This window comes from Oreochromis niloticus, linkage group LG12, assembly GCF_001858045.2.
Source record: "Oreochromis niloticus isolate F11D_XX linkage group LG12, O_niloticus_UMD_NMBU, whole genome shotgun sequence".
Lineage (NCBI taxonomy): Eukaryota > Metazoa > Chordata > Actinopteri > Cichliformes > Cichlidae > Oreochromis > Oreochromis niloticus.
The window spans coordinates 8,443,535-8,458,823 of NC_031977.2; the positions used below are offsets into that span (position 1 = coordinate 8,443,535).

General features: G+C 40.1%; 1 long non-coding RNA gene across 1 annotated transcript; it reads left to right on the top strand.

The window, feature by feature from the left end:
- Nucleotides 1-4,658: 4,658 nt before the first annotated feature.
- Nucleotides 4,659-6,844, top strand: LOC106097733 (uncharacterized). The gene is made up of 3 exons (XR_268768.3): nucleotides 4,659-4,702; nucleotides 5,147-5,492; nucleotides 5,995-6,844. It is a non-coding gene; the product is annotated as an uncharacterized LOC106097733 (long non-coding RNA).
- Nucleotides 6,845-15,289: the final 8,445 nt, after the last annotated feature.

The window sequence follows — 15,289 nt, forward strand, 5'->3', positions numbered from 1 at the left end:
GCTTGTCCTGTCTCACGGGCAATCATACAGTTTTATCGTTTTTAAATAAGGTAAAGTTTTTAATTGTTTTTAAGTGCCGCTGTTACATTGTTACTTTTATTTTGTATTAAAAATTAAATTCTTTTTAACTGACTGTGCGCCTACGGCTCTGTCCTATTTTAAATAGGTACCTACCACGGGTCACAAACTGGTAGACTGAGGCTCTTTCTTGGATGTCTGTCACTGTGATGGTCACTGGAGCTAGTTCAGGGAGGTCACTGTAGTGTGCTCTTATCTCCACTAGCCACTGGACATTGTTGTTATGTGTTGTGTCTTTTTCCATGTGCTATTCCAGTATTGCTCTGCAGCATAACTAATCGAGGATTCAGGGTCACCTGATCATCCCTAACTATGTCCTTTAGCAAAAAGGAAAGTTTTAAGACTAATCTTAAAAGTAGAGATAGTGTTTGTCTCCCAAATCTAAACTGGAAGCTGATTCTGTAGAAGAGGGGCCTGAAAACTGAAGGCTCTGCCTCCCATTCTACTCCTAAATACTCTAGGAACAACAAGTAAGCCTGCAGTGCAAGAGGGAAGTGCTCTAATGGGATGATATGGTACTACAAGGTCATTGAAATAAGATGGGGTCTGATTGTTTAAGACCTTGTATGTGAGGAGCAGGATTCTGAATCCAATTCTGGATTTAACAGGGAGCCAATGAAGGGAAGCCAATATAGGAGAAATGTTGAAGGGCATATCCTGGTCAAAAATGACTCCAAGGTTCCTCATAGTGTTACTGGAGGCCAAGGTAATGCCATCCAGAGTAAGAATCTGGTTAGATACCATATTTCTAAGATTTTCTGGGCCGAGTACAATAACCTCAGTTTTATCTGCATTTAGAAACAGAAAGTTAGAGGTCATCCAGGTCTTTATGTCTTTATTCCTGCAGTTTAAATAATTGCTGTGTGTTATCTGGCTTCATGGATTCATAAAGTTGTGTGTAATCTGCATAGCAGTGAAAATGTATAATATGCCTTCTGATGATACTGCCTAAGGGAAGCATGTATAATGTAAACAGAATTGGCACAGAACCCTGTGGAATGCCATAATAAACCTTAGCGTGTGAAGAAGACTCTCCATTTACATGAATATATTGTAGTCTATTAGATAGAAGTGATACAAACCACTGCAGCTCAGTACCTGTAATACCTACAGCACGCTCTAATCGCACTAATAAAATATTATGGTCGACAGTATCGAAAGCTGCACTGAGGTCTAGCAGGACAAGTACACACAGAGTCCACTGTCAGAGGCAACAAGAAGATCATTTGTAACCTTCACTAAAGCTGTTTCTGTATTGCGAGTTCTGAAACCTGACTAAAACTCATTTACAGTGGGGGCAGGCTCAATTACAGTGCATGTGAAAAAATAGCTATTTACAAAATCTTTAAGCAAGGAAAATCCACAGTCTTTGTTTGCAAAGTCCGTTGTAAAGGTAAGTCCGACAAGGAAATCCAGAGCTTCCAATCACACACCACATAGGAACGGATTCTCTTCCACAACTTTCTTACAGAGATAAACATGGGGCATCTGCATAGAGGCGAGAACAGTTATTGTAGGGTAATCATCAAGGCAACAACAGGAAATTGATTGGAGAAAATTTCACTACCGCAGTTAGTTCAACACTCAGGGAAAGACTGAAGGTTTGCTTTCAGCATAAATACTGGCCAGCTAATCAGCAAATGAAAAACAGGTGAGCTTGATTTCTTCAATCATGCACAGAAGGAGGACGGAGATCCCAAAAGGATCTCGCAGAGTAAAACAATCCTGCAAGTCATAGGCAAGTTCAGGCCAGGCTTGAGCACCCTCCAAATGTAGCTTAAATATCAGGAGTTTCAAGCATAGGAGCTGATGTGCCTTACTATTTCAGTTTGTTAAAAATTTCCTATTCTGGTTTAATTGGGCTTCAGTGTTTGTTAACGGGCCATACTCCATGGGATCCGCCCGGGCACAGCCCAAAAAAGGGACATGGGCCCACCCTCCTGTGGGCCCACCCTCCTGTAGACCCACCACATGCAGGAGGCACCATAGGGGTCAAGTGCACACACTGCACCCATCCCAATCAAGACTAGACTACCGGCTTGATATAGGTGGGCTCACCTCAATGCGTGGCTCGGGCTCTGGAACCAGTCTCCCGGTGAGGGGCTGCAATCTGTCTCAGTCTGGAGTTGATGAGAGGCGGCAGTCTGGGGTGAAACTCTTCGCATCCCCTCAGGTTGCTGCCTGTATGTTGAAGTTTTTCCCAGTAGATGAGAGGGTTTGTTCCCTGCACCCTCGGGTTTGGTAATGTGTGACTGTCGTTTATGCCTATGCACCGAACAACAGTTAAGGGTACCCGCCCTTCTTGGAGTCCTTGGGTTGGGTGAGACTTGGAGGGCCATGACTGGGAGAATTGGCCCGCCAGATCTGAACCCGAGTGGTGTTCTGTTACTGGATTTCTGTTCAAAACATTGAAGCTAGGTGACTAATATGTATATACATGTAAATGCGTTAATAATGTTTCTCTGTTTAAATGCTTTCCCATGATTATTTTCATGTTGGTTCCCTCTGCTGTTACTGCAACTCAAGGCATCTATTTACATATTTTGCTAATTTTCCTATTTAAGTGTGGAGGTAAAGTCAACCTCTACAAATAGGCAACACAAAATTGTTTTTGGTTTTGTTTTTTTTCTCAAAAATTCTCTTTCACTGCTTGGGTCCTACACAAAAGATTCAAGCTGAGTACATTCGTTAGAATTTAAATAATTAGAACTTAGATTCAAATAACATATGTTTTCTTAATCCAGATATTTTATTATTATAATAATAATAGATAGTATAGTACCAGCTACTTTACTTTCTTACTTCAAGTGCATTTCAGAGCCTGTACTTTTTCACTTTTACTTGATTACTGAAGTCAATTCAATAATCTGGACTTTAATTCAAGAATGTTTGCACTTTTGCCTCCTCTTGTCAGATATGATGAATGTGATGATTTTCTGAATAACTTCTCTCTGATAACTGCAGATACAGTTTGGTTACAGTGTGCAGTGACCTTTAAGAGCACATAACACAGTGAATCTTGCAATGTAATGTAATGTGGTGGAGTACCTGGGTAGTCACATCAACAACAAGCTGAATCAAAGATCAATACAGAGGCTGTATTTTATATTATATATGTCTTCTTCTTCTCACACTTGCATACAGAGCACTTAATGGACAAGCTCCAGACTATTTATCTCAGCTTCATGTTAAACACAATGCTACTCGTTGTCTTTGCTCACAAGTATAAAATCTGTCAGCTGTCCCTTGCACAAGACTGAAGAGAGTGGGGACAGAGCCTAACAATATATCTGTCAGGCAGAGAGGCATCTGTTCCCCACAGGCACGTGCAGAGGTGAGGGCAGAAGGGGCTTGAGCGCCCTGCCTGGGCGGTCTGGAGCTGTAAGAGAAACACAAATTAACTCAAAGACACAGACTGATGTGACACAACCAGTAAGTAGGTGTGCAGCGTACACTGTAGTCTATAGCACACAGGAGTATTAGCTTATTATATACAAGTTGGTAAGTTGTTTTGTGGCAACTGACGAATTGAAACAAATGAGCGTGCTGTGTGTGTAACAGCGCGACCAACATTACCTGTCCTTTTATTAACTGCACAAGTAGTGCTGGTCATAGCTGATAGCTAACTGGGTAATAGTGACATGGGTCTGTAGCTCTGTCCACCGTTTTAGGGAACATATTTAGTTTTAAAGTAAGTTACAGGGCTTTTCCTGCCTCTCTGGAGGGATTATATTTCACTAAAAACGATGTAATATGCATGTCCACATAATTATGGAATATTATAATTGTGATATTTAAAAAACACACACTGTATTTTAAAGAACGCACATTAAGAAACGGATTATATTAGATTTATATTTTAAATATGACAAAATGCTGATTTTACAGCAGCAAAATGATTGTATCTCTACAGTTTAAACATTTAATAAACTTTGTGCCTGTACAGAATGGATATTCAAACATACATTATTTTATATTTATATTTATTTTTGTATTCTTTTTACTTTATTATTATAGCACTAGGAATAAATAACAAGGGAAGGATTCTGGATCAGCTCCATGATCCAAACTTGTGCCCATAGTATATGCAGTATTCTGAAGAATGTCTAAAATGTCACTGTGTGTGTGTGTGTGTGTGTGTGTGTTTTATGTATATAGATTTTTTCTAATTATTACTCATGATATAACACAGTCCAGACATGCCTTGTAAGGATGTTTCTATAACATTTTCTATCATTACTTTATTATGGATTAGGTGCGAAAGTTTTTAAGTGTGGACTATTAAATAATAGACTCATGCAATAGCAAATTGTATCTTGTTCTCAGATGGACAGCAAGTGGAGAGTGATAGCTCAGATGAGGAGATGAAGGAGGAAGACAAGCAAAGAGTGATTCACAGGCAGGGTCTAGTTTATTTCTCACAGTTTTTTGTTGCCTTATGGTTCCAATCGCTGTCACCAATCTTTGTATTTTGTTATTATCTCATAACACTTGTTTAATCAGCTACCATCTCTCCTATGGACTTTTTAATGTCTACAGTCTGAGATCAACACAGCCCTGCCCTCCAGCACTATCAGCAGCAGGAGCAGCAGAAATCCCTCAACAGCAACATTGTACCCATCAGGTAAAACATAGGCTATGTTTGCTTTGCCTTGTCGCCACCTCACAACAGTAATATAGTATGATGCGATTCCATATGAGATTCTTGATGAATGTGTGTTGTTGTTATTCAGCCTTGGTCAATGTGCCCCTTTTTAACTTTGAGCGCCCGCCCCTTTAAACATCTCTGCATGGCCCTGGCTCCCCAAAGTTAACAGTTTATTTCAACCCTGCAATGTAACAACACTAAACGCACACTTTACTAAGCTGCTTTAACACTTGCTACGCTCTTTTAATATATTTAGTGAGCCATTTGAAATCCTGTTTTGTTTTTATTTTTTTGCTTTGTTTATTTTGAAATAATTTTCTCTTTAATAGTTTTTTTAAACTGTACATTTTATTTTATGCCAGAAATTTTTTTAGGTATTTATTTTATCATATTATAGCTAGCTCTTTTTACTTCTTTCAGGTGCTCCTTTCAGAGGTCGCCAGAGTGAATAATCTGGCTCCAGCTCAGCCTATTGCTAGCGTCCCCCTCTGTCACATGTCCTCCTTCACTGTGGTCTTCGTCTTTTCCTTATGCCTGACAGCTCCATCTTCAACTCCCTTTGTCCAATATATCCACTATCTCTCCTTTGCACTTGTCCACACAATCAGCCTGGTTTCTCTAACTTTGCCCACTCAGCCTGAGCTATCCTTCTGATGTACTCATTTCTGGTTATGTGCTTTGTGATCACTTCCTAAGTAAATCTTAACATCTTCAACTCTGCTTTCTGTCAGTGCCACCGTCTCCAGACCTCCAAACATCTTAACAGGTCATACACCCATCTTATAAAGCGTTATTTTAACTTTTGCTGCTATCCTTCTGTCACAATATATGTTGCTTTGGATGGTTAACCCCAGGTTTTAAAATTCATCTACATTCACTATCTTCACTAATGAATATGTGCTAAACCAGCTGGAGAAGAAAAGTGTGAACTTGATGAGTTCAGATGATAAAATGCTGACAGTTCAAGAGTAGGAGCCAGACTCATAAAGACTGTATTGCTAACCACATTTTAAAAAGATAACCATAGACACTAACCATTTAAATCAAGCTAAAAATGTTGTGATAAACATTGAGGTGCAAGACATAGTTATCCCATATTACTTGGAATATGTCCACTTTCATATTGCTGACAAAGCATTAGTTAGCACCATAGACACTGTAAAAGATTTATATTGTCTATATTGGTTTATTCTGTGTATATGATTAGCACATACTCACTTCAGAGGATTTCCAACAGGATTTCTGACCAGATATTCCCTCATCTGCAGCTCTGCACTGACCGTGATGGGTTAAGGACTTTCTATGGTCCTGTCCAGCTGATGGCCTGTCTCCTGGAAACAATGTTCTTTGGACTGTGCTGGGAGACACAGTAAACATTCTGGCTGTGACATGTGTTAATGTGCAATCCACGAGGACTTGGATTACCTGTGTTTGTTTGCTATTTTGGCCTTAGAGACGCTGATGTTGTTTTGCTTTCTTTTTAATCTCTGTTGAGTTTGAATATATAATCTTAAATGCTAATACGCTGATTATATTGGTTTATATAATAGAGGCCCAACTCTTAGTACAGTTTGTGCCGACAGGACTGACAGGAAACCACATGCTTTTGCAGGCCAAAGTTAAACTAAACAGAGTGTTTGATCGAAACGTAAAGTGTGTGTGACGCTGATGTTGTTTTGCTTTCTTTTTAATCTCCTGTTTATTTTAATGATGTAAGTTAATTATAAATAGTTTATTGTAAATAAATACTATGAAGTAAGGGGTTTGTAACTGTATATGTAAACTTCTGACCACAATTGTACATCAGTATTTTCTTAAGCCAATCTCATATGCTGTCCAGCCCAATCAGAATGAGAGACCATCTGTCAGTTTAACTGCAGCAGTCATAATTTTTGTGTCGGTATCAATGTCATGTGTGAATCAATCAGTGCCTCAAACATCCAAATAGAGCCTTATGTATTGCTACAGCTCATCAATATTTTGGGTATCAATTTGTAGGCACCATCTTTGAGTGCTCAGATTAAATCAAAATAGTGGAGTGTTTGAAAGAATAGGGCAGAACAAGTTTTGTTTCTATTCCCATTAAAAAAAGAGGATTGTTTATCACGTTTTTGTAAATAAAAATAGAAACTTTCAAAGATGATGACTCTGTTTCTGTAACATTTCAGGTAAAAAGCAGCGTTGACCCACAGCAGGCTAATGAGGGAAGTGGGAACACATGGGGAAACAGCTGACACACATGAACATAACAATGTCACAAGGGGAGTGTAAAACTAAACACAGAACACAGGAACACAGGACTTCTTCAAAATAAAACAGAAAACATAATGAGACGCAGACACGAAAACATGAACTTGACAACATAAGAGACATAGACATGAAACACATGAAGGGCAAGGGAGACTTAACAGGGGATGAAAACACAAGGGGAAACTAATAAGCAAATGAACTTAGAAAACCTAATGAGCGTGATCCTCATTATTATATTCCTCAGAATACGCGCTTCTTTTGCGGTGGAGGATTACCAAAGTAATTGCTTACGGAGCTTGCTTCTTTGACACCTTTAAGAGTTGTTAACAAATGTCTGTCCTCCTCCAGAACATCTTATGTACGCAAACGCGCGTTCCAGCTTCTTATCTGGTGCGCATCTTTGACAGCGAATGCGTACCTGCGGACCACTTATGTGCAGCCCTGTATATATATATATATATATATATATATATATATATATGATCTTTCCAAACCAAAGGTGGTTCATGAGTGCCTTGGAGAGAAATAAAAGAATAGCAATCTTAGCGAGGGGAAAGTGAGGACTACAGGATGGATTAAAATGATGGATTAAAATGAAGCAAGTTGTGACTATGCCACTTACTACAGCAACAAAGATGGGCATTAATCTGTGCCAATTTATCTTAGTGGCACTTTGTGTGATTACAATAGACACATACCGACACATCATCCCACCTGCCCCTTCAATGCCCAAGATCTTTGACTCAGACTTCAGCAAAGCTGGGGGCCGTAGAGGAGGGAGGCTGCTCCCCTGAGAAATTCAACAGGACAGGGCAAAACTACAATCTTGACTCATCCATGTGAGAAAAACAAAAAGAAAATGACTGGACCTCATTCACAAGCAGTATGTACATTAAATCTATGTGTAAATCATATGTACAAACATTTCACAAACCAATCAGTGATTAAATACTTTCATATGGGAAGTTGTTCAAACTCTAGGAACAACTTCACAAGTCCCTCTTACCATGCATACAAACAATGAGCAATGAATAAATGATGAAGGCCTGGCTGTTACAAGTCTTTAAACTGAATATTAATACTAATACTGTAGTTACTACCGGTAAGTAGCAACAGCATCCAAAAGAAACTCCTCAAGTATCCATTTCAATTTGATTTATAGCATTGGACAGACTGGTATAGAGAGTATTTGAAGTTTGCTCCACAGCTATTACCAAAATTTCCTTGTGTTTCTGTAACAATATCATCAGTGTGAAGTGGATTTTTCCATTCACAGCAATTGAAACTGGTTGAGCGGCCTACTAGATTACTATCCCCAAACTGAGTAACATCTTAATTACCCTTTATTATGTGAAATATGTGTCAGAAAGTTATGAAAGGCTTATCTCAAATCTCATCATGAGTCATAAACATAACTCAAAACTCTTATTCAACACAGTGTCGCAACTTACAGAGAGTAAGTCAACTCTCTGCTGTTCTAATTTGATAGCCCATGACTTTCTTATGTTTTTCAGAGACAGGGCTGAAACACTAAGGAATCAGATTACTCCCTCCTCAAGCTGTTCATTAGACTACTCGGCTGCTTTGCCTGCTGGTGCTGATAAACTGTTCTCTGACTTCAAGGTTATTTCTCTGTCTGGATTAACTAAGGTTGTAAAAGCAGCTCGATGTACAACCTGTTCTTTGGATCCTCTACCAGCCTGGGCTATAAAGGAACTGTGGTCAGCATTAGGACCCTACATTCTGTTTCTTTTAAATACTTCAGTGACGACTGGAGTCTTCCCTGAATGTTTTAAATCAGCTGTGGTAGTGCCGATCTTGAAAAAGCCTGGACTGGATGTTGACATGGTCACAAACTATAGACCCATCTCACATCTGTCTTTTTTATCTAAAGTCTTTGAAAAAGTGGTTTTTAAGCAGCTCACTGAGCATTTGTCAACAAGCAATCTGTTTGAACCATTTCAGTCTGCTTTTAGACCAAATCACTCCACAGAAACAGCTTTAGTAAAAGTGGTAAATGATCTGCTGGTAAATGCAGACAACGATCGCACTTCAGTTTTATTACTGCTGGATCTAAGTGCTGCGTTTGACACTGTGGATCACTGCATTTTATTGGATAGGCTTGAACATTTTATTGGAATTACAGGAAATGTTTTATCATGGCTGAGATCTTACCTGTCTGGGAGGTCTCAGACTGTTAGTTTTAAAAATGATCTCTCCGAGACCTGTGCAGTGAGGCACGGGGTCCCTCAAGGCTCTGTACTTGGACCGTTGCTGTTTTCTATGTACCTGCTGCCTCTTGGTGTTCTTTTACGTTCTTTTAATGTAACCTTTCATTGTTACGCTGATGACCTGCAGCTTTATGTTCCTTTAACCATTGGAAATTGTGCTGAAGTTTCTAAACTAGAATCTTGTCTATCTGCAATTAAGGGCTGGTTATCGGATAATTTCTTGCTCCTAAATACTGATAAAACAGAGTTGATGGTCATTGGGCCACACAAATTTCAGCACTTGTCCCAAAATTTCATCTTGAGAATTGAAGACAGTGTCATAAATTGCAGGGACAAGGTAAAAAACTTGGGCGTGTGGTTCGACATGGTGCTCTCTTTTGAGTCTCATGTAAAAGAGATAACAAAGACCGCCTTTTATCATTTGAGGAACATAGCCAGAATCAGACAAGTTTTGTCAAGCGACACTGCAGAGGTTCTTATCCATGCATTTGTGTCTTCACGTATTGATTATTGTAACGCTCTTCTTTCTGGGCTACCAAAGAAAAGTTTTAGAGGTTTACAGATGGTGCAAAATGCAGCTGCTCGTATTTTAACAAGGACTGGGAAATTTGAGCACATTAGCCCTGTACTGCACTCTCTGCATTGGCTACCTTGTCAGGCTCGAGCAGAATTTAAAGTCCTGCTGCTCACCTACAAGGCTTTAAATGGATTGGCACCTACATACCTCTCCGACCTTTTACATCTTTATGTTCCATCCCGTGCTCTCCGATCTCAGGACTCTGGCCTTCTAAAAGTTCCTAGAGCCAGAAAAAAGACAATTGGAGAGCGTGCTTTTTCTTTTCGTGCCCCGTTTCTGTGGAACAACCTCCCTCAAGATATTCGGCAGGCATGCTCTGTGGAGGTTTTTAAAACTAAGCTGAAGACACATTTGTTCACCCTATCTTACATGTCTTAATTCTATTGCTTTTAGTTTTTAAATTTTTACTGTTTTTAACTTGTATTGTGTCTTTTACCTGTATTGCTATGTATCGTTTTTATTTTGCTTGTCTTTTTGGTTTTAAATAGTTGTACAGCACTTTGCTTGAAAGCGCTTTATAAATAAAGTTATTATTATTATTATTATTATTATTATGTGGACAGGTAAGCTGACACTTTATTTAAAGAAATGTCAGGAACTGTCAGGAAAATAATTTCAGGAAAAAAATTTAACTCTTTGCGGTATTAGTTTTGAGATAATCTGCCCTCCTCATCTGATTACTTGTATTTGTATATAAATATTAAATGTAGAAAGCATCCTGCTGATCTCTTCACCAGGAGAAATGCTATTAGTTCTATTGCAGAAGTCAGACTGGTTGTTGAGAATGATTCCAGTGCTTGGAGAGAGGACCTTACAGCCAAATCTGTAGACAAAAAGATATTAAATTTTTATCAAAGAAAGAAAAATGTGTGATAGCTGGTTTCTAACAGTGACACAGAATGATGTAGGTGCTGACTTGTCATTGATGGTGCTAATCACAGACACAATAGGTCCATCTTCAGCCAGCACAGACATGTGTGGTACCAGTGGTGTCTCAATTTGAGATGATTTTGTAATAATTGTTATCATGAGTCTCGTTAGTTATTTTTTGCCATAGAGAGAATGAAAAGAGAATCAAAAACAAAAACATTACAGAAAATACGGCAATATCAAAACAATAAGCAATATTAAAAAGAAAAGAAAATCCATCCATTTCCTTCCACTTATCCGGGGCCGGGTCATGGGGGTAGCAGCACTACGCATAGAACCTCACTTTCCCCAGCCACCTCCTACAGCTCATCCGGGGGAACCCCAAGGCGTTCCCAGTCCAACCAAGAGATATAATTTCTCCAGCGTGTCCTGGGTCTGCCCCAGAGCCTCCTTCCAGTGGAACATGCCCAGAATATCTCACCCAGGTGGCGCCTAGGAAGCATCCTTTCGATGTGGAGGAGCAAGGGCTCTACTCTGAGTACCTCCCTCTGGTCCCGGGTGAGGGACCAGACAAAGAGCGACTCAAGGGACCCCCATGCGAGGAAGATCAAGAAAAAGTTCACCCTGCCTGGGCTAGGGTTACCAGGCAACTCCAGGCCCAGGGAGGGTGCCCCAGGGCTTCTGGTGTTTGAGCTTTGGGCTTTTAGAAATATTGTTACTCATTTGTGTCAGTTGCTACACCACTTGAAAATTTAAGTTAAGTCATAACTAAATGCAGTGTTGTACTATTTTGTTGCACTGTATGCAACCAAAGCAGGTTCTACTCTATTAGTGAATTTTCTTAGCAGTATTTCATGATACTTACGTTATCTGAGTGGAACTTTGGATCTCAGATATGTTCCTTTAATCCATTGGCAAATTTTAAAGCTTCAATATAACGGTGATAAAAGAATGTTTTTTCATCAATTGTCTTCGGTTCTGAACTCCTTTTATATCCTGAAAATATAAACAATTTTTAGTGTGTGTGTGCCTGTTGCCATATGCAATAACCACTAAATCCATTATTTAAACAGATCAGTTCAAAACATAAACGTATCCAACAAGCATCATTTTCAAAGTGTAAATGAGCAGCAGCCCTTGAGTCAGTGTCTAACAGGAACCTTTCATGATGCACGAGACTGAGGATGGCTCCTCCTGCAGGGGGTGGAGGGAAGTACATCTGGTACTCTCCCAAAGAAATATTTCACCCAGTGACCCAGTGTTTTTGGTTGTTGTATTTTTACTTTTGATAGTTTTATGCATTATGACTGTTGTGTTTTGGTTTCTCAGGGTTTAGTTGTGTTCCCTCTGTTTGGTGTCATCCCTGCCTGTGTATCCCCTTTTGTGTAGTCAGGTCTCTGTGTTTAGTTCGCGTTTCTGAGTCTGTCTTTGCGTGTGTGTGTTTCCTGTTTTACTTTGAAGGTCCGTGTCTGATCTCAGTGTGTTCAGGTTACGTTTCCCCACCTCGTCAGTTGTGATTTCTCCCAGGTGTCTTTCCCTCCTGTCTCCCATCCCCTGATTACTGCTGTGTGTATTTAAGCCCTGTGTGTTCTCCTGCTTGTTGCTGGTTCATCTGCGTTATTTGGTATGTTATGGTCTGCATCTCTCCGTCCAGAATCTAACATAAACATTGTTGTTTGGAAATAGCTCTAAGATGTTAGGAGAATGTGGCAAATGAGATCACAGGATGGCAAAAATGTACTTTAAAATGAGATCTTCCTGTTTTACTTGAACAATACCACAACAAAGTATAAGTGCACCTATGTAAGAACAAGTATCACTGCTATGGAGTTTTCATGTTTTGCATGCAGACTCAGGGCTGCGAGTCTCCTCTTTGCATTTTCTTATTTAAACATTGGTGATTTAGAACCTCAAAGTTTAGCAGCACAACACTATGTTTCCTTTTTCCATCAAACATTTCTTTCAGCCATCTGTTTTTATCAGTGCTATATGTGGCTGTAATTAATCCACGGCAGACCCCACCATGTTTCCATGCTTTTCAGCATGCACTTTATTCACGGTTGTCGTTCACACACTGGCTGCAGCTTTCCAACTCACAGCCACACACACCAACAACAACAAACAGTCAGGACCTAATTCAGACTTTAAGCCAGTGAGGTGTGATTGCCGTCCAGGTGCATCCGCCTCCCTTGCAGCTGCACCGCAGACCACACCCCACCACAGTGGCTAATATTTATTCAATAACCACAAAGCACAAAATATTAAATAAATATTTTATTTTTCAAAGATACATGATTATACATAGAATAAAGAAAGGTTCTATAAAAAATACACATGGTGTAAGAAAAACATTATAACATACAAATGACTGTTTAATGAAAATCTGACATACTTTCAAAGCATAAGAATAAAAGTTTTATTAAAATCATGTTCTTTGATGATCATCCATCCATTCGCTTCCGCTTCTCCTTTTCAGGGTCGCGGGGGGCGCTGGAGCCTATCCCAGCTGTCATAGGGCGAGAGGCGGGGTACACCCTGGACAGGTCGCCAGTCTGTCGCAGGGCCAACACACAAGGACAGACAACCATTCACACTCACATTCGCTCGCACATTCACACCTAGTGGCAATTTGGTTTATCCAATTAACCTATCCCCACAAGCTGCATGTCTTTGGACGGTGGGAGGAAGCCGGAGTACCCGGAGAGAACCCACGCAAACACGGGGAGAACATGCAAACTCCACACAGAAAGACTCCAGCCTGATGTTGGAATTGAACTCAGGACCTTCTTGCTGTGCGGCAACAGTGCTAACCACCGTGCCACCGTGCTGCCCTCTTTGATGATCATGTCAATAAAATCATGTTTCACATTTGAAAAGGATAACATACTTAGAAAAGTGTTCACAAACAGTTTTAGAGAACTTACACACAGTTTTACTTTTTCCACAGTGCCTGTATGCCTCTTCCAAAACTTTGGGCTTTTCACCATCACACACAATAATAATATTAAAATAATATTTGTACATGAAAATAAAAATGTTCAAATCTAAATTCTGATTCTAATGAATGAGAATACTTTATCAAATCCTAAGGAAATTATAAGGTTACAGTTGCTCCAAGACAATGAGGACAGAAGAGACTGCATATTTTATTATTTAATTTAGTTGAAAGTTTACAAAATATACGAAACAGATGTAATATATACAAATAGCTCAATTATAAATATCCAGAAAATCAGATAGAATAGATAGAATGCCTTATTGTCACTATTCAGATGTACAATGACATACAGAGCATCTCCTACTCAGTGCAAATGTGTGGGAGAAAAAAGGGGGGGTGAGGTGCACAGTTTCTGCCGCACTATATATATATGGACAGTATTTTAAAAAATTAATAAAATGCACAAATATATCCGTGGAGGAGAGAAAAAGAGAACTCTTCTCAGACCGAGCTTCTAGTAGGAGATCAGTATGAGAACAGAAAACAAAATTCCTCAGCACAAAAAGCACATGAATCTTCACAACTTAACACCATGAGAACACATCACAAGTAACAGGGGTGGGTATGGGGTGAGAGTTTTCCGGTGTAGACAGCAGCATCCGGTCCTGCGGCATCTCTGCGCTGGGGGCAAGTATCTGAGGTGTTTGGAGGGAGGAGGGGGGTGAGTGTATGTCTGTGTCTGTATACGTGTGTGTGTGCATGTGTATGTGTATCCTGTGTTCAGCTGAGAGAGTGTCCCTTCACCCGGTTGGGTGAAAGTAAACAGAAGGGTGTATCGCAGAGAGTCATAACACAGTCTCGTTATAAGGGAGAAGAATTTGTTGTTTTCAGCCAGCCTCGACCTTGAGGGCCTTCTAGCAGCAACTTGGGTAGTTAGATGAGAGAAATGGTAGTTGTTTGGGTTTAGTGCAAATGAGCTGCATCCAATTTTACAGCCGATCTGTGCTCGGTCTGTGTTCAATAAGAACAGTCTGAGTACTCAGAGCCCATCTTTAGGTTTTAGAGAACAAGACTGAGAGACTCTCTGAGGGTTAAAGGTAGATGAAACTAGACAAGGACATAAGAAGCAAAGCAGGATACATAAGATGAGGGAGAGGGAGAGAGATGCGACCCCCTCCGTCAGAGCCAAAGAGAAGAAGTCAGTGAATGTGTGAGTTCTGGGTGGTTATAGTGATAGGTTTGTAGCTTGAACCTATTCGCTGGAACGTTGAAGGCAATGTAATCACACAACAAGCAAGACCCGAGTAGGCAACATTCTTTATGTTTCACGTGCACGGGAGAGAACTGGACAGGCGCCGTTCCTTCGCTTGACCCCAGTTGCTCTCGTCTGTTCCCCCGTAACACTGCTCTTTTATTGTGGTTACATGAATATGCATAGGTTCATTAACATATGACATCTTATAGGTATACATGTGAACAAAGAATACCTTGTGTGTGGGGGTCAAACTGTGACCCCAGGAAGACTCCCCAGAGCCGTCCATCTAAACAAAAGGCACTTAGACTAAAACAGATATACGTGTGTTTGCTATACCATATATCAGCAGGAGAAGATACGACCTCTCCTAGGAGGTGTGTGATCTATGCCAGAACACTCTGAAGAGGAGTAAACGCACTCCCCTCTTCATGCTACACAGAGT